Raw genomic sequence first — 23,463 nt, forward strand, 5'->3', positions numbered from 1 at the left:
AAATTTATAGAAATTTTATCAAATGAAAACAACCAAGGCTTAAATCAAAACGTGCATTTTTTTTTTTTTTTGTGGTTTTCTGGTAGGCTGTGCAATGCCTGACTCCCTTAAGCTTTCTAATAGACCTATGTTGCGAGTATTGGGCCAGTGACTCCCAAACAAGATAGTTTTAGGGCACTAGATGTAGAAACATCCCTAAGGGCTTAATTACTTAAGTCAAAAAGGCTACGAAGTCAAACTAGCCGTACAATCAACCAAATTGAATTTCTCATCTTTTGACGCGAGCGCTCAATACTTAGTAAGGCAAGAGGTCTGGTTACTAAATGAGAACTCAAACTGATGATATTATTATTTTTTTTTTTATTATATTTTTTTTTGAATTTAAGCCAAGGCTTCATCAACAAGTCATCCTACAAATCTCAAGATACACATTCCCCAATTGAAATCTCATACCTCACATACCCTATGCTAATGTCCTTGTGATAAACATTTCAAACAAGTGAAGTTTCTCTAATCCAATATATGAGTCAAAAGATTTTGAGTTTCTAATGACATGCAGTGTTCAAGATGTTAAACAATTAAATGACATACAAACCACATTTGCGATGTGTTAGTATTTTATATTGGCTACATTTGGATAAATCAAAAAAACTTTATGTAATGGTTGCGTTTTAACAGGATGGTCGGTTTTCAATTCAGAATCTTCATGTATTCAGACAATGATCAAATCAAAGGCAATAGCTGATCATAAGCTTGTTAAAGATGTCCATGAAGAGTCCATGCAAAATCCAAGACAAAAACAACCGGTTCCTGTGCAACTGTCCGGACGGGCCTTTGAAGGCGTCCGGATGCTCCGCAGTGTCCGGACACTAGGTCAATCAGTATTCAACAAGGAGTTTGAGGTCTCTTGAAGCCTATAAATAGGGGGCTCTAGGCTAGTGTTTTGTATAGAATTTGGTGGTGAATTCCATAGTGCTTTGAGAGGGTGTTTAGGGAGAATCGAAGATCTGCTAGCTCTCAAGCCGTTGCTGGTGTGTCCTCAGTTGTTCGTGTGAAGTCTATCCTAGGGGTCGACCCTAGGGTAATGGAATCCACCAAAAACCCCTTAAGGTGGAAGATCTGGTTGGCAAGCGTTCGTATTGGGTTACACATCAGAGTTAGAGGTATGACTACTGTTAGTATTTTGGCCTCATTCTGTGTTTGGACAAAATCACTTATTTGTAAAGATACTGTAAACAGGGATTCCACTTGACAGAGCATTTTCAGAAGACTCTGCACTGCGAAGAAGATAGAAGATTTCAGATTCCCTGTCAACCGTCTGGACGACGTGTCATCCCCTCCGGACGCCCATTTGTCCACTGTTCCATCCGTCCGGACGACATGTTCATCACGACTGGATGCCAGACAGACCAACATCATCCGTCCGAACGACGTATCTTTTTCGTCCGGACCCTACACTGTATCGAGAAGCTTCTGTTCCAGCTTGCATTCGTCCGGACATCTCAGCAGCCCGTCCGAACGCCTATCAGCACTCGAACAGTCTTAGATTCTTTCCAAGTTCCAATAAAGGGAAGATCGATCAACCGTCCGAACGATGTGGTATCCCGTCCGGACGCGTGTCTCCTTAAGGCAAGAATCGCAATTCCAATATCACCGTCCGGACGTCAGTCAGCCTTGGTCTGGACATGCGCTCATCAGTTAAGGAAATTGCCGATTTGACTTCAACCGTCCGGACGTCTGCCTCTCTTGGTCCGGGCGCACGCATAGCAGATATGGAAATTGCGTGTTGAAGAATTGCCGTCCGGACGTTCATCCCCCTTGGTCCGGACACGCTAAGCCTTATATGTAAATTACTTGCAGCGGACGTGCGACCGTCCGGACGCGGCTCTTAAACAGGAAAGATTTTAAGCAAACTTTTCGAAAAATCCTATCACACAGTTGTCCGTCCGGACGGCCCAAGTTCACAGTCCGGACGGCGTCCGTACATATTACAGCAGTCGCCCATTCTGCACCTCAGCCTATAAATAGAGGCCCCTGGGCATTGAGAACTGCAAGAATTCGGTATTGAATTCCACAAGAGCTCAGAGAAGTTCAAGATCCCTCTGAAGCCATTTCAAGTGTGCTGTGCTACAACTGAAGTCTATCTTAGAGGTCGGCTCTAAGGTAAGGAATTCCATTGAAGACCCCTTCAGGTAGGAGACCTGGTTGGGAAGCGTTCGTGTTGGGTTACACGTTAGAGAGCAAGGTACGACCACTGCATCAGTACATGTGAGTGTTACTATCTTGTATCTAGCTTCGTCTTCTGAATAGTGGAATTCCTGGGTTTGGCTGCCCCGGAGTGGTTTTTCTCTTGATTGAGTTTCCACTTCGTCAACAAAAATATGTGTGTCTTTTACTTTCTGCTGTGATTAATTTTTTTTGACACTTGTTGCACACAATTTAATTTTAGAAGTCAATTTCGATTTTCAACTACTGCATGAGGGTATGTGAGTACGAGTGTCTTGTAACTAGCTTTGTTTATGGATAGTGGATTTCCTGGGTTTGGCTGCTTCGAAGGGTTTTTTCTCTTCATAGAGTTTCCACTTCATAACAAATATTTTGTCTTATTTAAATTCCACATTTAAGATATTTGTTTACACACAAACACATACACTTGGTTTAAATTATAAGTCAATAAATATTTTCACAATGTAATCATGCTCAATCAACAACATAGTTTTTTTTTTTTTTTTTTTTTTTTTTTTTTTTTTTTTTTTTTACACAAAAGCAATAAAAATAACAACAAAAATAATAGACAGAATTGTCTACCCCACACCCAAACTAAAATAACACATTGTCCCCAATGTGACAAGAAATATAATACCGAATGAGCAATGCAAGTCAAGTGTACCGTAGAAGAACGCTCCCCCAAACTTGAATGACAGACATTTTTCCTGAAAATCACAACAAAAACAAAACAAACAAACAAACAAAATCAAGTGACAAGGAAAATAATGAAGGTTGCCTCCCACCAATGCTAAGTTTTCTTTCTTCAGCCAGACTTTCCACAATCGACGACCATCACTCTGAATAACTGTGGTCCTCCAACAGTGTCGTCTCAATCTCCGGACTCATCAACTCCAAGAATGGTTTCAGCCTTTGCCCATTAACCTTGAAAGTGGTACCATTCTTTGGATCCTCCATCTCAATGTCCCCATGAGGAAAAATAAATTGAATAATAAATGGGCTTGTCCATCAAGATTTGAGCTTGCCTGGGAAAAGATGCAGATGTGAATTGTAAAGGAGGACTTTCTGACCAAGTTCAAAAGATCGTCTCAAAATGCTTTGGTCATGAGCCTTCTTCATCCTTTCCTTGTATAACTTCGTACAATCATATGCATTATTCCTCGGCTCCTCCAATTCATTGAGTTGGAGCTTCCTTTGGGAGCCAACATTCGTAAGATCGAAGTTCAGTTGCTTGATGGCCCAATATGTTCTATGCTCCCTCTCCACCGGAAGATGACATGCTTTGCCGTACACAAGACGATATGGGTACATGCCAATATTGGTCTTGAAAGCTGTACGGTAAGCCCACAGTGCATCATTCAATCGCAAAGACCAATCTTTCCTTGAAGGGTTCACAGTCTTTTCCGAAACCCTATTGATTCTCGATTTGAAATCTCCACTTGTCCATTTATCTGTGGGTGATATGGAGTGGAAACCTTATGTGTGATGAAATATTTCTTCATCAACTGCTCAAAAATCCTATTGTAGAAATGCTTACCTCCATCACTTATGATTGCTCGCGGAGAACCAAAACGAGCAAAGATAGTGTCCTTCAAAAATTGGACCACAACTTTGTGGTCATTGGTCTTACATGCAACAGCTTCCACCCATTTGGACATGTAGTCCACAGCAACGAGGATGTATAAACAGCCAAAGGAGTTTGGGAAAGGTACCATGAAATCAATGCCGCACACATAAAAAATCTCAACATTCAGAATAGGGTTGAGGGACATCATATTTCTTCTTGAAATACTCCCTAGCTTTTGGCAACGCTCACACGAGGTACAGTAGGTGTGAACATCTCAGAATAAGGCAAGCCAATAAAATTCACACTATAAAATCTTTGCAGCGGTCTTCTTCACACTAAAGTGGTCTCCACACACATGATCATGACAAAAGGAGATAACAATGGATTGGCCATGCTTAGGGATACACTTCCTAATGATCTGATTGGGACAATAGTTGTAAAGATAAGGATCGTCCCAGAAAAAGTGCTTCACCATGGCCAAAAACATATGCAATCTATACATACGTTTCCAACCCATACCAAAAACATATGCATACTAATGCATCTAGCATGAAATCCTTTTCTAAAACATGCCACAAATCATCGTGCTATGTATGCTCTCGTTCTATTCTCTTGGTTTCACTGCCTGCAAGGCTACAACCCCAGGACTTGTTTCTAATCCCATGAAACTATATAATCACTATGCTTAGACTTGTTTTGCCATGGTGATCTTTCAGCATTCATGACTTTGTTATGCTTGTGCTCCAACACTATCTATGCTCTACGTTCATGCTATCACAGTTATGCAATTCATCTCATCTCATGCTTTTCATAAAATTTCATCAAGACATGCATTTCTTAACTTCTCATAAATCACATAAAAACATTGCTCAATCCACGAGTTCTCAATCATAACTTGAAACTCATAAATCTCATCAAATCATCACTTTAACATATTGAAAGCATTGAAAACAATTCACATGCAGATACTATATGAAAATACTATTGGCTCGAGTTTATCAAATCATAACGTTTTCTTGGCATAAGACACAACAATGTTCTCAGTGAGTAAAATACTCACTTTGACTGCTCGGTAGGTGGCTTATAGAAGCATCCCCAACGAAAGCCTTACAATGCCCCATTGCATTCTCACATTGCATGACACATCAAAACTAACACATAATATTTTCTAACTCTAAATTCTTGAAAAACAAAGAGACTTCTAATTTACCAAGTGTGCGATAGTGTGCAACAAAATATTTAAATGGCAAAATTTAAATGACACAAATTTTTGTTGATGAAGTGGAAATTCAATTAAGAGAAAAACCACTCCGGGGCAGCCAAACCCAGGATATCTACAGATGTAATGCCCCGCTTTTTCAAAAAGCGTAAGTGAAAATTTTTCGAATTTCCACAAGACATTACTAACTTATCAGAGGTAATTATTGGCAACGGAATAAATGTAATATAAATTGGGAATAGGTTGACACCTCAGAGCTACTACTGAAATACCTCAATATATATATATATAATGAGCCAGTCAGCATAATTATACAGACAGTAATACCAGTCATGCCACACAGGGCTAGATAATCATACAAGCCAAATATCTACATATAACCGGAGAATTATAAGTATTGTCTTAAGTTAGGCTAATGAACTATAACAGGGTAGTCCCAAAATATAGGCTATCCAGCCTTACAAAAACTGAACCAGGAACCATTTATGTGTCGGGATAGTCCTGATAATCCTCTTCTTCTTCATAGCCTGAACCATTACAAATACCATACAAAGAGAAGAAAACAACATAAACACTAAAGTGAGTCCGCTGTTTCCAATAATAATATGAGTACTGATTTATTTAATTAATGCAACACAATGCAATGGCCATATAATCACATGTATATACAAAATATAATCCATGATCGCGAGTCATAGACATAAAATGAACATAAACGTAATCATAAAGCAATGACAGTTTTAAGGGTATAGTTTTAGGTATTTCCCTTTTTCCACTCCTCTGTTGGCCTAGGCACGGTTAGCGTGTTATTTGAAGCCTGGGCTTCCTCCCTTTAACTTTTAATTATAATCTTTGGGAGCCTAGGCTCCTGGAAACCTCGGAATCCTTGGTGACCTAGGTACACCAGTTTTTGTATTTATTATTCTCTTTTCAGGTACCTCCTCATTCACTGAGAACCTAGGAACTCATGTGAAGCCTCGCGTACCCACTGTGGATCTAGATCCAGCAGCTTGTTATTAGACAGATTATTAAAAATAATAAAACATGCAAAGCCACATGCGCAAACAAGTAAATAAAGTAGTAAGCATAATATTATAGGAAAAGTCAACCAGCTTCGTCCTCAGTAAGTATAGAGATACTTACTAGTTTCTACTCCAAATATTTTCATTTACAACTGCATAACAACCATCATATGATGATAACGAATTAATAAAGCATTCTTATGAAATCATTATTATTACCATATCTCTTCCTAGAAATTGCAACGGCTACAGATTTAAACATGATCTCTTATTTATCTATTTTAATGCTTACTCGCCAACTCTTGTATTAGCACTACTAGAATTATCCATCACATAACACACCTTAAAAATAAGGATACATTGTCATATAATCAAGCACACATATGATTTTACTCTTCTTTAATTCACACATCCTTATAACACACACCTAAATATTGCTCACCTCTTTTTTCTTAATATATATATATATCCAAACATCAACATATATACTCTCACACTTACATTTCTTGATCCATTTTTAAAACACAATTTATCCATTCTAAATTACTAATCTCATGTAGTGAATACTCATCCACATGCTTACACATATACTCACATGTAAGTTAGCCAACTTTTCATACAACATGCATAATTAAAAGCAAGAGCAAGTCATGATTTCAAATAACAATAGAACTACTTGATCTATGAGAAGTTTAAGGGAGAAAATACTCACCCAAAGTTCCCCAATAACTTAAAGAGTGAAGGAGAGTTGCTGTCCAAGAGAGTTCCACTTTCAAAGCTTGGTTTCTTGGTCTCAAAACAAAGGAGGTTTCCACTCACACTCTACCACTGATTTTGTGGGAGAATGAGGGTGGTTTTGGAGCTTAATTGGGCTTGCTAGGTGCTGGAAAGTGAGGTGAAAATGGAGGATTTTCGTTCTACTTCTACAGCACTAGAGTGAGAGAGAGTTTTGGCTAGAGTTTTGTTTCTTCTTCATGAAAATCAATTCCCCATGCAACCTATATATAGCACTCTTGAAGGGCTGAGATTTAACCAACAAATCATCATCTCAATGGCCGGATTTGAGCCACCCAACACCTCAAATCCATAGCTCAAATCTCATAGGTGACTATTCCATATCTTAGTCCATGATTGCATGATATCTAAGGAAATCTAGTTGGGCTTCAACCAAAATGGGCTAACTAGGCTAACTAAATATGGGCATGATCGTATGGCATCAAGTACCACGTGTGGGTCCCAAATCATTAGGTGGAAAAATCAATTTTCGCAATTGGCTGAAACTACACTGCACTGGGCGAAGTCGCTCGATCGACTTCGACCTATAATCGCTCGATCGACCAGAAAGTCGCTCGATCGACTTCACTTTACTGATCCAACTCTCTACATGCATAACTATATAACTCAATTAGACTAAGAGCAATTCTTAAGTCTTATATTTATGCACATATTTTGATAACTTAAGTGGGTTGTCTTTCTCGGGTATTACAACAGAAGACAAAGCTAGTTACAAAGTAGTAGCACTCACATAATCTTATGTAGTGGTCGTACCTTGAACTCTGACATGTAACCCAGCACGAACGCCTCCCAACCAAGTCACCTACTTGAACGGTTCTTCAATGGAATCCTTTACCTTAGGGCCAACCCCTAAGATAGACTTCAATTTCAGCACAGCAACAACACACAATGGCAACAGCTTGAGAGTGAGCAAATCAGCACAACAACTCCTAAAATATACTCTCTAAGCACTATGAAATTCACTATCGAACTCTTACAATTTACATGCCTAAGGGCCTCTATTTATAGGCTACAGAAACCCAAAACTGAGACCGAAACGATTTTCCAAGGCAGCGTTCAGACGGTACCTGAGAGCTTCCTGACGGACAACTGTGTAACCAGCTTTCCAAATTCATTGATATTCTTTCCTGAATAGGGCCGCGTCCGGACAATGTTGCCCTAGTGTCCAGACGGTTGCACTTTTGTTGCACATAATTTCCATATTAAGGCCTAAGCGTCCGGACAGTGGAGTTTGACGTTCGGATGGTTGAATTCTTCTGCACGACTTGCCTTATCAAGGATATTGTCCAGACGAGAACACTACATCATCCGGACAGTTGCAGCAGTCTTCCCATATCTGTGTTTTGGAAAGAAATATGTTTACTTGTCGAACACTAAAAGGCGTCTGGACGTGTTGCTGAGACATCCTGATGGATGCAACCGAGAACAGTTCAAAGCTTCTAGACACAGATTGTAGGTCCAAACATAAGGTTCTCATCGTCCGGACGGATGATGCTTGACAAATAAGTGTCCAGACGGAATACCATGTCATCCAGACGGATGCAAGGGAACTGAACTAACTGTTTTGAATTCTGTACAGAGTCTTCTTGAAGCTCATAACTAAAGTGTAGACTCTAAATAAAACAGCATCCCTGTATAATAAGCATCATTACATAGAAGTGATTTTGTCCAACAGAATGTAACCAATCACAAACTAACAAACTTCTCATTTGGCCATTATGGGACAAAAATCACTTTACCGGTAATACACTCTCAGTCCAAATCAAAATATACTCCCCCTTTTTGTCTCAAAAGGAGAAAGGGTAAAACAGAGTATGAGAAAAACCACAAAATAATTACTCCCCCTCAATGTCTTAGCAGAACAAGGGTAAATAGAGTAAAAATCATCCAAGAGTTATGAAGTGTTTACAAAATATCCATAACAGAATAATAAAATGTCTCAAAAATAAAACAAAACAAAGCACCAAATAAACTCAAACATCCTCAGCCATGGGTGCATTATCCTCGTCATTACTGCTAGATAGATGATGGTGCTGGAGACACTCTTGGATGTCCAGCTGGCACTGCTCCGCCTGGAGGTTAATAGAGTGAAACTCCTGCTGCATAGAGGAAACTACCTGCTGCGTAGTACTCATGCCCCCTGTAGAGATGCCAAAGCCTTTAAAATCTGAGCATAACCGGCATCCTACTGTGGAGGCGGCGGAGTACTCTGAGATGATGATACTATGTCCGGCATCTCAACATGAATAGGAGGAGGCTAAGGAGCTTCACCATGATCTTCATGCCTCAGTTGTGCATTGGACTTCATCAAGGTCTATTTGTAAAGGGGATCTTGAATTTTCATCTTGAGCTCTGCAGCAACATCAATGCCAGCCTGTAGGATAATCTGAGTAATCAAGCAGCCGAACAGGAGATTGGTACTACTCTCATCTCAGGCCTCCAGCATAACACCAAGGATATGCTTGCATATGCAAAACGGCAATCTCAGGCAGATGGCATATAAGAATTGAGCACTCTTCAAAATCAGACCACTCCTCTTAATAATAGGCCAGAGGTTATACTGGATAATCTTCTCAAGCATGTGGTGCGGGGGAGACAAAGCACCAATCCTGATAGTAAAAGCTCTCTCCTCACCCTATGGGACAGCATGAAAGAACTCCTTGAGCTCATCCAAAGAAGGAGCCAACACAACTTCCTTGAAGGGGCTGGCGGAAATCTGAAGCACTAGCACCCAAATGATCTAGCTGATGACCTAAGGATCAACCATAATAACATGCCCCACAATAGTAGACTAAAGAATAACGCCACTGTTCTCATTTTGCACCACTCCTCTAGATGTGCATAAAATTCTCTGACCAGCCTGGTGAGCACGATGTAGGCGCAATTGTGGAGATAGCCTCATCGATAGGTCTAGATAATCCCATTGATAACATCCAAGGGAGCTACCAAGATATTAGCTCTGACTACATTCCTCTCTAGAATGACTAGCCTGTTGAGCATCTTGGCTCTAGAAGCTGCCACATCTTCCTTTATCATTTGACATACTTTGCACTGTGACCTGCCAGCAGACATGATTCTGTAAAGAAAAAGCAACCATTTTGCCAAAAATAGCACCAATGAAATCAGTTCCTGTTAGTCCCAAAAAAAAATATTTTGGCATTATAACAGCAGTAAAATGGACTTTTCCAAAAATTACAAACAACAATATAATCCAATACAGTCCAAATTAATGTTATAACAGATAATCCCAACTCAGTAGCAGATATTACAAATATCAATATGCAGCCTATACCTCAAGAATATTCCACAAAAATATCCTAACTGTTAAAAGAACTAAAAAGCAGGTAAAGGATAAAGCAATATGCCTGGAAATGAGATAAAAGAGCACGAAAGGACAAAATAAGTCGAGAATATGCGAGAAACCACGAGAAAACTGCAACAAAACGACAAAAATGAGGGAAAAATCGAAATGGGGTGCGGTGGCTAGGGGAGAAAATGATACTTAACCCTGTGGGAACCCCTTCCAGATGCATCCCTAACTCGTCCGGACGCACAATGCCACATAAGCATGCGACAAGGCCACGCGCGTCCGGATGTGTCACCTGACAGTCTGGCCATCTGAGCCGCACCGTCCAGTCGCAAGAGAAGACCATCCGGACCCTTCACACTGAAAAACAAAAACTGAAGGAAAATTTGCAGAAAAATTATTTTCCCTAAAGTCAGCTTCAGAACACATGTATAATCAACTGATATAGCAGTCAGATAGCATCTCAAAAATATGTAGAGATATAAAGGAGAGTTAAGAGTTCAATCAGCACAAAAATTCCCTATAAATAGAAATTTTAAATAGATTACTCTACTCATGCAATGCGTGTGTGTGTGAAGACTTTCTCAATAAGGTATGAAGTTCATTGATATGACTTAAAGTAACCGAATTTTCTAAACAAGAGAGAAAACCGATGAAGATCAGTCAAAAGTCAAACCTTATTTTATTAGGGCCTAGCAACCCTCATCTAATACACGAGACCTAAGATGCAGCACTATTTCTTTTACTTACTCCTTTAGTGACCGTTTATTTCCGCAGTGATTTGGTCACTGACTGTTTCTTTATGGACAAGTTCAAGAACATATTTATAGAACAAAAGTAATGGATCTTTTTGATTATCCATATTTACTGATTTTTTGAATGCTTTTTATCATTTGGTGCTGCAACCTAGAGAGAATGCTAGAGTTTTTAGGTTCTAGGTTCAATTAGCGAGTTGATCAATTTGACCATCTTACAAAAAAATCTCTCTTATAAGAATCTTCAAAAGCAAAAGTCAGAGAAAGAAAAAAAAATGTACATTAGGGGAGCCTTGGATAGTGCACAAAATCATCGCATGAGAAAAGTAACTATCTAGCATTTATATGCACAGAAAAAACTTTGCAAATATTAGACATAAACTCTCAATCATGTATAAGCATAGTCAAGTAATGCGCAATGAACTGAGATATCAGGCAAAAATACATACAATATTTGACATACTAAGAAAAGAAAAGAAAATTCCCGCAACTTCTCCCCAAAGATATATATATATATATATATATATATATATATATATATATATATATATATATATATATATATATTTTAATGAAAAACAATAACAACATGCTATAAAGGTAAAAAACCATAAGACTAGCATGTAAGCCAAGATCAAACCTGTGATGGATCAAAAATACCAATACAGAAAAATAGTCGCTTGACATGCTTTGTCTGTCTTCCCCAAATAGTACCTACAAAGTTCTCTCAAGAGTAACAAGAGAAATAAGGGGCAAATAACAGTGGTTCCTAAATTGCATATATATATATATATATATATATATATATATATATATATATATATATATATATATATATATATATATAATATGTAGAGAATAATGCAATGCAATCAAACCTAATGCTCTCAGATTACGAACCAAATCTTAGGCATGTGTATCCTCACCAACTAGGTGAGTCCATTCCCCCTCAAGGGGTGAATGTCTTTCTCCTTCTTGACCCATGTCTGCCTTCCTTTTGGTGGTGGTTGGTAGGATTTCATCTGATAGTCCATCCACTGTATCATGCTCTGCATCCAAATAGGCAGCTCCCTATAGAACTGATCATCCTCCATCTTCTGCGGCTTCTTCATGAAGTGCCTTAATTTGTTAGTCTTGGGTTTGCCATTCTGATTGGCGGGAACAAATCTCTACTGAGGCCGCTGATGCTGGGGAGCTTGGCGCCATGGGGCCTGATGCCTTGGAGCTTGATGCCATTGGAGATTTATGTTGGGCCAGAGGTCTTATGCTGAAATTTTCATGTTTGAGCACCTCTTTCTCGACCTTAGATCTTTGAGCCTTGAGAAGGGAACACTGAGGATGGACATGCCCGCTTAAGCCACAGTGATGGCATATGGGAGATAGTCTAATGGTAGGGAGCTTCTGAGTGACCGAAATATCTCCATTGATCATATCATTTCCTTTGTCCATGAATGTGGGTGGAGGCTCAGGGACTGTGGGCTTTACAAAGACAGTCCTAGAAGTAGAGGGAATGTCAGAGGGAGGAGCTACATACCCGAGTCCAGTCTTCTCTGTTGGGCTCTTCTGGATTGACAGCATATGAGTCAGCTTCTCATCGGTGACCCTCTCCAACTGAAGCTGTGTCTCCAATAGCTTCTCCTCTAGGTCTTGTATCTTAAGCAACAGTGAACTCTTCTCAATCTGTAAACTATTCAACTCATGGATATGCTACTTGCGAGTCTCCATCAACTTCTCGAACTCCACATAGAGGATTTTATATGCCTCCTTGAGTTCTTCCTCGTCTTCATCACTGTGCTCTGAGTAGTAAGAATCCTCCTCTTCTACATGTGGAGCTACAAAGGCTAGAAATTTGTCTTGATTAGGAGATTCTTCTTCGTCAGACTCATCAATGAGAGTCGCATTACAAGCCTTATTTTTTCCCTACTTGAGAATTCTACAATCAGCCCGTATATGTCCAAAGCCTGAGCATTCAAAACATCTGGGGCCTCTTAGATCTTTCTTCTCAGCTTCCTCAGGTTCAAACTCTCTGGGGGCCTTTTTCAATCTTTCGAAGAATTTCTTTTTGAATTTATTGTTCCTCATCAATCTTCCGAAAATTTTTGCCAGCATTGCCACTACTTCTTCTTCATTCTTAGAGTCGTCTTCAGATGAGACTTTGACATTCTTCTTGGAAGCCTTGAGGGCAATAGTCTTCACCTTTTTGACTGGGGGCAGGGACAGCTCATAGGTTTGAAGAGATCCCACCAACTCTTCAATCTTCATCTCTTCTAAGTCTTTGCTTTCTTCAATGCTAGTTACATTGATTTTGAAACGCTCAAGCAAAGATCTTAGAATTTTACAGAGAGTTTTACATCCGAGACGGTCTTCCCAAGACTCACCATTGAGTTTCTTAGGTCACTCATCTTGGAGTAAAACTCTCCGAATGTTTCATCATCCATCATCTTAATTTCTTCAAAACTAGAAATCAACATTTTAAGTTTGGTAAATAAACAAGTTTTGTGCCTTCATCTGTTGTTTCTAAGATTTTCCATGCTTCTTGAGCAGTTCTACAGTTTGAAATTTTAGTAAATTCAAATGGTGAAAGTGCTTGACATAGAGCATGGAGGGCTTTATCGTTGGATAGTCGTTCGTTTCTTTCATTTGCAAGCTCAAATTTGCATCCGCTGGCTTAGTCTAACCAATTTCAATAGTTTTCCAACAATCAATGGATTTTAAAAAGAAACGCATACGAGCTTTCCAATAGCCATAGTTCGTGCCATCAAAGGTAAGAATAGATGTAAGATTTTGAGACATTGAAATAAAAATAGAAATCAACAGGAAAGATAACACTCAAGAATTAAATCTAAACAGAGTCTACCAAGCTCTAATACCAATTGAAATATAAAGAGACTTATAATTTACCAAGTGTGTGATAGTATGCAACAAAATATTTAAATTGCAGAATTTAAATGACACAAATGTTTTGTTGACGAAGTGGAAACTCAATTAAGAGAAAAAAAACTCCGGGGCAGCCAAACCTAGGATATCCACTATTCAGAAGACAAAGCTAGTTACAAAGCAGTAGCACTCACAGAACCTTATGTAGTAGTCATACCTTGAACTGTGACGTGTAACCTTACACAAACGCCTCCCAACCAAGTCACCTACATGAAGGGGTCTTCAATGGAATCCTTTACCTTAGGGCCAACCCGTAAGATAGACTTTAATTTCAGCACATCAACAACACACAATGGCAACAGCTTGAGAGTGAGCGGATCATCACAACAACTCCTAAAATATACTCTCTAAGTGTAATACCCCAGTTTTTAAAAACATATTTTTAATATTTTTGATATAAATGATTATTTATCATTCGTTTTCTAAACTATTTTATAAATATTTTCAAAATGATTTTGAATGAACCAGTGTTTATTTAAACTGATAAATTATTTTACCACTGAATATTTATTACTGAGTTAATAAAATTGAGGAATAATTAACCGTAAATATTTATTTACCTATTTTTATAAATTCGTAATATATTATTATACAAATATATTTATGATTTAATTATTCAAATTTATTAATTAGTAATATATAAATCGCACTGCACCAAATTTTCTCCACTTTCATTTGTTATTTCTCCACTGCGAGTCTACAGCAATCATCTTTCATAATCAAACCACTACCGTTTATTAAATCCATTATCTTCTCCACTGCAAACATTTGATCTCCCACCTCCTCCATTTGAGTTCAAACAATTCTCCACCGACGACACCACTTCTCCACTCTGCGTAGATTTATTCTCAGTGCCCTCTCCAATAAACCACAGCACTCGACTGATTCTTCTATAAAAACTGGACAATTTCTCATACAATTGCACACTTCTCTTTCGTTCTTTCTTCTCCTTTCTCCTTCTTTCTCATTCCTTTCCTTCTCTCTGTATTCTGAGAGTTACAGGAGACTGAGTGAGGAAGTATGAGACAGTGAGATAGAAGAATTGAAGAGAAATTTTGAGGTCAGTGAAGGAACAGAGAACCGGTTCCCTTCTTCCTTAAATTTCTTCTTTCTTCTTCTTTTCTATTCGGCTTCTTTATGTTCTTCATTCTTCTATTCAAAAACTGAGAGACCCGAGAGAAGGATTTTAGAGTCAGAGGGAAGAAGAGAGAGTGAGAGATGAGAAAGGAGAGAACAATTCTGCCAAACCCAGCTCGGATCCACTGTGACCAAACCCAGTGAACCAGAACCAGCCGTGCAACCCAGAATCCGTGGATTCCAGCAACCCAGCAACATAACCCACCGAACCAGAAGAAACCCAGACCCAGCAATCCGGCATGAACCCAGAACCCAGTTGACCCGTGCAACCATGAACGAGCCAGTGAACCCAGAACCTGTAGCAGTGACTGAACCCAGTGAACCAGGGCCTTGAACCCGCAACCCCGCCTGGCCGAACCCATCTTCGGTGACCGGTCCTCCATAAACCGAGACTCAACGAACCTCGACTGATCTACCGTGACTCTCGGCAAACCTATACCCGTAGCAGACTAGCAGGCCTGAAGCAAACCCAACGAACCCGGACGATCCACTGTGATCCCATCAAACCGTGACCCAGCCAATCCGTGAAGCAGAAACCTCTTTCGGCAGACCAAACCCCGTGAACCCGAAGGGCGTGAAACCAGTAAACCTAGAACTACCCGAACTATCCACGCCGAGTCTCCATCTATTAACACCATGAGCCATTCAACCCAAAAACCCGTAGCCCAGAACCATAAAGCCCGTGACCCACGGCACAGCCCAAACCGCAGTTCAGCCCAATCCAGCAACCCGGACCTGACTCTAACCCAGATCCGAAACCCATTAAATCCAGCAGATTTGGTTTTGCTCGGACAGCCTTGATTTCTGGCCCAACCCAATCTGAATTTTAACCCAGAACCGGTCAGACCCATAACCATCAAACCCAGTTATGACCCGGCCCAGTTGTGATCCATCACAGCAAGCCCAACCCGGACAGCCCATAACCCGAGACCAACTGACCCGGACCCATACCCGTGACCCGAACCAGAAACCCGACCCGCCGGTGACCCATCTCCGGCGACTTTCCGGTGACTTTCCGGCGACTTTCCGGTGAATTTTTCCGGCGAATTTCCGTGACCGAACTTACTATTTTCACTAGATTTTCTAGTGAAAATTCTTAATAAGATATACTAAGAAAACAATACAAAGAGGAGTAAAGCTCGATCCCGATATTAATGAGAAATTCGGTAAGGGAACCCTTTGCCCCTTCTCAAATTATTATATTATTTTAATTATATTCCTTTATTTGCAAAATTTCGAATTGATTATTTTGATTCGGTATTTCAAATTATTAAATTATTTTTATATAAAGGATTTGTTGATTTTGATGTGAAAATTATTAAGTATAAATAATATTCTTGAAATCGTGATTTTAAGTAAAAACCCTCCAACACGTTGCCCTATATATACTAGTAAAGAATGAGAAAGTTTTGTGAAGAGATATACAAGAAAAGATTGAGAAAGTTTTGGGAGAAAAACTCTTTGAGTTATATATAAAGGAGAAATATTTTTGAAAAGGGCACGTGTGTGGAGGAGATTATATTTTGAGGCCTAGACGCGCAGAGATTTGAGACCCTTCAAGATTTAGCTCGGTACCGTAGCTCGAGATGGAAGCGCACCCGCTGGTTCGCTTAGTGACAGCGGTATCTGTCTCTATGTCAGTCTAAGTGCACTTCAATTAATTAGCTGATGGGGGTGGGGCCTGTGGCCACAGGTAAACCGCGTTACTCACCCAAGGTCAACGCATCGACCGCGCAACCCTACTTACACAGGGCGTAATAGTGTATTGGCATATATTATGACTAATGATTATTTCAAATATATATATATATTATCTTGTGTATAAAAAGGGAGTTTTGACAAATGTTTTGGAGATTTATAAAAGGGAGTTTTTGACAAATGTTTTGGAGATATTTAAAAGAAGTTTTTTGACAATTGTTTGAAGATTTTCAAAAGAATTTAACTCAACTGTTTTATGGTTGAGGATTCCTTACTGAGCATGTTTTTTTGTGCTCACCCCTTATTTTGTTTTTTGTTTTCAGGTTATGAACAGAGAGACGTAGGTGGCCGGGATGGGATCTAGGAATGCATTAGGACATTTCATTTATGTTACCCCATAATTTTCAGTTATTGTATTTTTACAATTAAATGACCGTTTCCGCATTTATTAAAAACTCTGATATTTTGAAACCATTATTATTTTATTTATTTAAATCAGCATACTAGTTAAGATATTTGGCAGACCTTACGAATCTTTGCAGTTTAAAGAGAAAAGTGACGAACCTAACCCTTAGCGGTTTGGGGGCGTTACACTAAGCACTACCAAATTCACTACCGAATTCTTACAATTTACATACCTAGGGCTCTCTATTTATAGGCTACAGAAACCCAAAACCGAGTCCAAAATGATTTTCCTAGGTGGCGTCCAGACTGTAGCTGAAAGCGTTCGGACGGACAACTATGCAACCGGCTTTCCATATTCACTGATATTCTTTCCTGAATAGGGCCGCGTACGGACAATGTTGCCCTAGCGTCCGGACGGTTGCACTTCAGCTGCACGCAATTTCCATATTAAGGCATGAGCGTCCAGACAGTGGAGTCTAACGTTCAAACGGTTGAACGTCTTCTGCACGACTTGTCTTATCAAGGAAATCGTCTGGACGGTTGTAGTTGTCTTCCCATATCTGTGTTTTGAAAAGAAATCTGTTTACTTGTCGAACACTAAAAGACGTCTGGATGTGTTGTTGAGACATCTGGAGGGGTGCAACCGAGAATAGTTCGAAGCTTCTGGACACTGATGGAAGGTCCAGACAGAAAGTTCTCATCGTCCGGACGAATGATGCTTGATAGATGAGCGCCCGAACGGAATACCACATTGTCCGGACTAATGCAAGGGAACTGAACTAATAGTTTTGAATTCTACACAGAGTCTTCTTGAAGCTTATAACTGAAGTGTAGATTCTGAATAAAATAGCATCCCTGTATAATAAGCATCGTTACATAGAAGTGATTTTGTCCAACAAAATGCAACCAATCACAAACTAAAAATTCCCATTTAACTATTGAATTGTTCAAAAACTAAAACTCATGGAAAACTCATAAATTTCTAGGTTTCCATTTGACAACCCATTAACTAAAGACAATAACCCATAAGATTATCTTAGGGTTAGACACCAAAAATCACAATTTAGACACTTGTTAAAAATCTAGGGTTTTTGGTCTTACCTGATTTCTTACCAAAAGTGAAACCCAATGCTTGGAAGTTGTCTATAACACTTCAAAATGCACAATGCTTAAAGAAAATCAAGAGATTAAACTCAAAACTCTAAAAACTGTACACCAAATTTATAGGAACTAGGATTTTTGGATTTACATCAAACCAATCAGTGAAAACGTAGGTCTTGTAGCAATAATCACATTTCTGGTGTCGAATTTGAGTTTGGAGGCTTCAATCTACCAAGATCTAGGGTTTTGTATAAAAAACCTAAGAGAGAGAGAGAGAGAGAGAGAACTTGTGTTCACAAAAGGGAGAGAAAACAAGAAATGAGCTGGAGAAACTTGCTCTAGCAACTTCAATAGAAGTATATCCAGACAAGCAAGTGGGCTATTCGGGCACGCGTGTGCATGGTGCAGCTCTTAGGTGAAGTTGTCCAGACGCATAAATCGTCCGTCCAGACTCGTGCATGAATTAGAACTCATTAGGAGTTCTGCCTACTGGCCATTAGGACATGGCAACAAACACAGACTTTCTGCAAGTCTGTCCGGACACATATTTTGGTCCGTCTAGACGCACTACTCTGAACATTTTCTAAGTGTTTTTTCCCATATTTTTCCTAATTTCTCACTTAATTAGTCTAATTCAGGTTTTTAACACCTAATTAATTTCTTAGACATTATAGAAAACAATAACTTTGTGCTTAGAAACTTGTTTCCCTAGTCGAATTTAAGTTTAGAAGCTTCAAAATTCAAGAATCATGGGTTTATAGCAAACCCTATGAGGGACAGAGAGAGAGAGAGGAGAGAAATCATTTGAGAGGAGAAATATGAGGAAATAAATGAGTTGAAAAGGCGTCCAACAAATTTCTACCCAGGCCAGTTCAGAGGCATAAGTGGCCCATCCGGACACGTGTGTGAAGTCATGTATAGCAACTCTCAGGTTAACCCATCTAGACACCCAAATGTCCCGTTTGGACTCATATGAAGAGATGGACTCTCGATCAAAGTTTTCTAGACACGAAATTGTCTTGTCCGAACACGCATGAAACTAGGACTTTTGAGAAGATTTGTTCACTAGCGGTCCGGACACAATAGCAGACAAGACCTTACTGCCTGACCCATCTGGACATAGAAATGGTTCTTCTGGATGCCCAACTCAAAAATTCTAATTTTGACAACTTCTAGGTATTCTTTTCCATTTTCTCACATAATTAATCACTTAATTAGTCTAATTTATGTCTTTGTTAGTATTTTGGCCTCATTCTGTGTTTGGATAGAATCACTTGTATGTAACGATGCTCCACAGGGATTCTACTATTCAGAAATGCTTCAGAGTTAGAAAATTTTCAGTTCCCTGTCAGCCGTCCGGACGATCGAGCCATCCCGTCCGGACGACCATCTGTCACTGTTCCATCCGTCCGGACGATGTGCCATAACTTCCAAACTCCAAACAGACCAAGCATCATCTGTCCGGACGACGTGTCTCTCTGTCTGGACCCTCCACTGTGTCGAGAAGGTTCTACCCAGCTTGCACCCGTTCGGACGTTTCACCAGCACATCCGGTCGCCTCTCAGTACTCGATCAGTTTCAAATTTCTTTCCAAGTTCCAATAAAGGGAAGATCGATCAACCGTCCGGACGATGTGGTATCCCGTCCGGACGCGCGTCTCCTTAAGGCATGAATCGCAGTTCAAATATCACCGTCCAGACGTCTAACAGCTGTGGTCCGGACGCGCGTTCATCAAAGAAAGAAATTGCCGATTCGACTTCAACTGTCCGAACGACTGCCTATCATGGTCCGGACGCGCGCATTGCAGATATGGAAATTACGTGTTGAAGAATAGCCGTCCGGACGCTCATCCCCCATGGTCCAGACGCGAGAAGCCTTATAAGGAAATTACCTGCAGCAGACGTGCGACCGTCCGGATGAGGCTCTTAAACAGGAAAGATTTATTGGCGAAATTTTCGGAAAATCTTGTCGCACTGTTGTTTGTCCGAACGGCCCATGTCCACCGTCCGGACGGCGCCCAGGTATATTTTGCCTGACGCTCATTTGAGCCCCCAGCCTATAAATAGAGGCCCCTGGGCATTGAGAACTGTAAGAATTCGAAGTGAATTCCATTAGAGCTCAGAGAAGTCAAAAATTCCTCTGAAGCCTTATTCAAAGTGTGCTGTTGCCGTGCTGTAAACTGAAGTCTATCTTAGAGGTCGGCTCTAAGATAAAGGAATCCATTGAAGACCCCTTCAAGTAGGAGAACCTGGTTGGGAAGCGTTCGTGTTGGGTTACACGTCTGAGATCAAGGTACGACCACTGCATCGGTACATGTGAGTGTTACTATCTTGTATCTAGCTTTGTCTTCTGAATAGTAAAATTCCTAGGTTTGGCTGCCCCGGAGTGGTTTTCCTCTTGATTGAGTTTCCACTTCGTCAACAAAAATCTCTGTGTCTTTTATTTTCCGCTGTGCTTAATTTTTGTTGACACTTGTTGCACACACTTTACTTTTTGATGTCAAATTTCAATTTTCAGTTTTTAACAACTAATTAACATCTTGGACATTACTTTATCAATTGTGAAATGTTTTAAAAAGGAAGTATCATGTCAAAAGTAGCTATTATTATAAACATATGGAATAACGGAAGAAATGTCTGCTCATTATGAAAACTTAGTGAGTTTTATAATACTATGACTGTGGGCTCATTATTCTACCTATACGGATGTGGCAACCACCATGATCATATAAATGTTGACGTCTTGGATGCAGCTGCCATAGATGTTGACAAGGACCATGTGGCTTTGGATTTGGGATATTACGATTGAGGCATATCGCGACAGTCGTATGTGTTGGACTTGTGGATAGTCCATCTTTTATGTAGTTTTATTTTGTATTTGGCCACGTATCATATGTGACACTTTTGTATAAGCCATACTTTTGTTATGTAAAGAATACAATGATCAACCTTTAATCATATAGATGTATTATTTGGATGTGTGTTGTATATAGTTCTTATTATTTAATGTCTAGATATTCTGTTGCTATGTATTATCTTTGATATGTTGTGCACATGTTAGGAGATGTGTAGTGTTGATGTTGGCTTATGACTAATTGTCATGCAACTTTGATGATCTATTTTTTTTACAAAAGAAAATAAAAAATGTCATTACATCGATCCCATAGTCGTTATCTTAATCATTTTCCTTTAGTTACCATGTGTTTCCAAAAGGGGTTGAGCTGGCAGAAATAAAACTTAGACTCTCATCGAAAGTTCAGCATCGTACTCAAGCATTTGAGATCCAATTCAAACATTCGGCATCAAGCATTCGATATCCCGCTTCGGAATTGTCATCAAATAAAGTATCTATAAAACAAAAAATGTTTCATAGGTGAAAAGATGCAAGTGTAAGTCCACGACTTAGTGAGTAATAATACGCATGATGGTAAAATGGTCAATATGTATGACCATCGAATGTTCGGCATTTTTGTCGAACGATTGGCATCGATCTTTCGGTACTTCAATCTGACATTTGATTAGTTTGGCAGAATTCTCATTTCTAAAAAAGGATGTAGCTTTACCCATTCTAACTTGATCTAAGGTTCTAATCTAACTCATTGCACTGTTCTAAGCATAAATTAGCCCTTACTACATTGTCCATACATCAAAGTTCTAACCTTTCTCATCCACATCCAACCGAACAACAAATCTACCACAATACATCTCTAAAACATATGGGTCTAAATATAATCTCTCTAAACAATGGGTTAACCATGATAAAATAATGAAATATTGCATATTTAACAAAACTATAACCTACCCACTTAATAATCAACATCAACCCCCCTCAATATTCATCATAGAAATCTTAAACAACAAACCCATACATTAAACTATGAAAATACATTTTAAACAAAAACTAATCACAAACACACTTCTCTAATGTCATTTTCCGTCATCCTACAACCCATCATTCACCATAAACTCCAAGGTCTTCAAGCTTTTCAACGAAAAAGCTTGGGTCCTTTCATGGAGGTGACCATCTACTCTTCCATAGTAACCCAAAACATAAACCCATTAACCAAACACATACCCATATCTCATAAATCTCAAAATAGTAAACATAAATACCAATAATCAGTAGAAACTTAAAGAGGAGAGTGTTAGAATCTTACCTTTGAAGCATGCTCTAAATCCTCATGCTCCAAGCACACTTCCTTCTCTTAATCTCCTCTAAAAAGCTCTCATCTTCCCTTTGATTTCTCTCTTTCTCTCTCTAGAGGCTCTAAGGTCGTGTATGAAAGGTTGGGGCGCACCAAATGAAACCTAGTCCCAGTCAACTTTAAAGAGCTGAAAAATTCTATTTTTCATGTCCCAGGTTGCATCAAACATTCGAGATTGACTTTTCTGAAGGTTGACCACTTCACGCAATGTTCAGTAAAATGGACATAACATTTTCTAGGGGTCTCAAAATTTCGCGTGTGACCCCATTAAAGAAAGCTCTTTTCAAGGCACATGTCATGGTTATCATTATAAGATTTGTGAATGTCTTCTTGGGATTTAAAAAATCCAATGTTTCCCTCTTAAGAAAGTGTTTCCAATGATTTTCCGTCCTTTAGGAATCCTACCCTAACCTTTGCACTATAATCGATCCTATAATCATCATCCTAATCATTTCCCTTTAGTTTTCATGCGTTTTCAAAAAGGGTTAAGGTGACAAAAATAAAAGTTCTTAGACTCTCATCGAATGTTCAGCATCCCGCGATCGAGCATTTGAGATCTAATTCGAATGTTTGGTATCAACCGTTCAATATCCTATTCGAATGTTCAACCTTCATAGAACATGCTCAAAATTCTAAACTTCCCCATCATTTCTCTTAGGTCTGACCCTAATATCTCAAAGTTTTATTTATTTATTTATTTTATTTTTATTAAGGCACTCTTAACCCTAATTCATTAATACTTGGGATATTACAGATGTATCGTTTAACCTATACCTGATAATGGCTCACGGATGAAATACACAAACTTTTTATTTATAGGATAGTTCAAGGACTCTCAATAGAATTTTATCTTATTTATTCTTCCTATCAAGGAGTAATTCAATTATGTTTCCACGAATAATTAATTATTTTTAATAAATTATCGAAAATATGTAATTATTTTGAATTTAAATCACACTAAATATATGTGGCATATCAACCACACTTTGGGACGAAACTAGAAATTCAATTTTGAGGGGGTTAGACCGTATAAAAAACATAAAAAAATAAAAAATAAAAAAATTCTAAGAGCCAAAATAAGAAATAAGAG

The 23,463-nt window shown here is 39.1% G+C and overlaps 1 long non-coding RNA gene across 1 annotated transcript; it reads left to right on the top strand.

The window, feature by feature from the left end:
- Nucleotides 1-14,769: 14,769 nt before the first annotated feature.
- Nucleotides 14,770-17,178, top strand: LOC133866850 (uncharacterized). Its single transcript, XR_009899932.1, has 2 exons — nucleotides 14,770-16,131; nucleotides 16,987-17,178. It is a non-coding gene; the product is annotated as an uncharacterized LOC133866850 (long non-coding RNA).
- The last annotated feature ends 6,285 nt before the right edge of the window (nucleotides 17,179-23,463 follow it).

The sequence above is a fragment of the Alnus glutinosa genome, chromosome 4, assembly GCF_958979055.1.
Source record: "Alnus glutinosa chromosome 4, dhAlnGlut1.1, whole genome shotgun sequence".
In the NCBI taxonomy this organism is placed as follows: Eukaryota; Viridiplantae; Streptophyta; class Magnoliopsida; order Fagales; family Betulaceae; genus Alnus; species Alnus glutinosa.